Source organism: Dasypus novemcinctus, chromosome 21 (genome assembly GCF_030445035.2).
Source record: "Dasypus novemcinctus isolate mDasNov1 chromosome 21, mDasNov1.1.hap2, whole genome shotgun sequence".
Lineage (NCBI taxonomy): Eukaryota > Metazoa > Chordata > Mammalia > Cingulata > Dasypodidae > Dasypus > Dasypus novemcinctus.
Genome location: NC_080693.1, coordinates 73,103,546 through 73,106,167, shown reverse-complemented (window position 1 = coordinate 73,106,167; position 2,622 = coordinate 73,103,546).

Below are 2,622 nucleotides of genomic sequence, written 5' to 3'. Positions count from 1 at the left end.
CGCGCGCACACACGTACCAGCCTTTCTTTGCCCTCTAGACACACTTGCCGAAGTATCCCAGGGCTCCATAGTGAACTCAGAGGGCACTGCAGGATATTGTCGACTTTCCAGGGAAACTGAAACTGTTGACATCTATTGGACACTGAGAATTCCTAGCTTGAAATAATTTGCAATTTCAGCATTACATCACTCCATTCCTTTTGAAGACATCATATTCTGGCAATGCTAAGTGTTGGGTGTGATAAAAAGCAAGGACCACAAGAAAATTCGTGCAGTAAAGGCTGGGTAGGGGGTGCAGCCCAATCTGATCCCAAGATTTCAGAAGCTATGCAGTGCCCAGCAAGCCCCCACTCATCATTAGCAAGTAACTGTGATCAAGAATTTTTTAAAATGTTGTCTTTCTATGTATGTGCATTCTTTTTAAGCAGCTACTGAGTTTTAGGACATGAATGTTTATTAGGTCATTTGCATCTAACGTCTGAGTAAACAGAACAGTTAGATATTTCTTGTGGCCCTGGGGTGTTGTGAAAGAATGAGATGCTGAAGGCTCTGTGAATCCAGAACATTTGGGAATCTCTGCCCTAGACTGTCCCATCCCTTGTTATCTGCTTTTGCAGTGCTCTGTACCTCCCCTCACATAACAATCATTACACTTGGTTGCAATCACTCAAGTAACAAAGTATAATATTTGGGGCTACCTGATATTGGTGTAGACAACACACACACACACATATACCACTATTTGCCTCCTTCCATACACATGGGACACTCCTCTACTAGGACCTGGTATTTGAAGGAGAAAATTTTGGGAATGGACTAAAAGAAGTGAGGACGGAAGACAAAGGAATGGAAACAATGTTTGTGCGCCCCCTCTCTACCCCACTGGGACCCTTGGCACCCCATGTAGAGTGAACACACTAGATACAGAAGCCACAAGAAACCACGAGAATTGCTATGGAATTTTGGGCACAGGGAGGAACACTTCATGAGTGCAGGAGACAACAAATAGCCCAAAGGACAAACAATGCCCTGCCTAAAATCGATGCTCTCAAGAGCACAGGTTTTTCAGGCAGTGGGACTAGAACAGAAAAGTGGACATGGAGTAAGAATGAGCAGGTCAGATGCACTGTGGCAACTGCAGGGGAAAGACTGGTTTCTGAGCCCATCCATTGGGAGGTGCCCCTAAATAGATGGAAAATAATTTGATTGAGGGCTGAGGCCCTGCCACTCACAGACAGGACCAGTTGGGCTCAACTATAAGTTGTCTGAGGACAAGGATCAGGTATGACTATGACTGTGTTTCCAGTAGCTACAGCAGAGCTCATCACATAGTAAATGCTCATTTATGTGCTTTTGTCATTGTGAGTTTATTTCTAACACCCTGCTAGAAAAACGTAGGTCTTTCCAAACCCTAAAACTCAATCCATCTGAAAACGAACTCATTGTCTCCTCCCCACTGACTTCTCATTTGTCTTAGAGTATCCTTCAACGTCCCCCTGTCCTTTAACACCCCCTATCAAATCCTAAACTGAGGTGGTGATCGCCTTCATTTCTCTTGTACACTGCATTATTCAGGTCTTGAGCCTCTTCTCCATTCTAACACATCCTGCACATTTCTTTCTACAACCCAGTTGTTCAACCCTCCTACTCAGAAACTTTCCAGGTCTTCCCATTTCCTATCTAATAAAGACCAAATTCCTTAGTACAGCTTGTGAAGCCCTCCAGCTTCTAGCCCGTACAATTCCAATTTCTTCCATTTTTCCTCCAACTACGATGACTACCTCATACCCTAAGCTTCTGCATCTTTGTGTTTCTGTTCATGCATCATAGTATTTCTTCTCTCTCATACTTTACTGTAAGTTCCTTAAATCCCAGGACATGTTTTATTTATCTCTTCTTCATGTTTATATCTCCCTATGCCTTATATAGTGTCTTGTTTTGGGAGGAGAACTTACCACCCACTCCATGGGAGGGACATCAATTAGAGATATATTCCAGACTCTTTTCTCCTCTGCTCTCTTCTCTCTTTCCCTCCACCTATTTCTCCCTTCTCCCCACTCAGTGACCCCACTCTCTGCACCAGGGGAGGTAGAGATGACTTACCTGATTCATGAGTTGGGCAAAATAATCCAAAATTTCTCACCTCAGCCCTCCCTATCAACTCTCTTTGAGGAGCCAGCCACCTACAGGAAACCTGTATTCTCACTGTATTCTCGTTTGTTCTCAGCCATCTGGCAAGTTGATTGGGGCAGGGGACATTCCTTCATGGGAGACCTTGCCTGTGGGTAAGTTTGATCCAGGGAGTATGAGCAAGCCTATTGGCCAAAACTAAGCTAGATTGTCCAGTATAGAGCTTCATCTATAATAGAGATGATATTCTGGTCTCCATCTGTCTGATTCTTAAGTATAATTTTCATTCTTTTCCAATTAAGGTAAGTTACAGGAGTATTATTTCTTGGGTCATCTAAAACCTAAGATTTTATACATCCTATGTGTACTCTATCTGTATGTCTGATTTAATTCACTTGAATTTTGTCCCTGAGATTTATTTTCAGTTTGCTCATCCTGAGTAAGATTGAGCAAACAAAGCCTTACTTTATAAATAGTATAACAGTAACATGG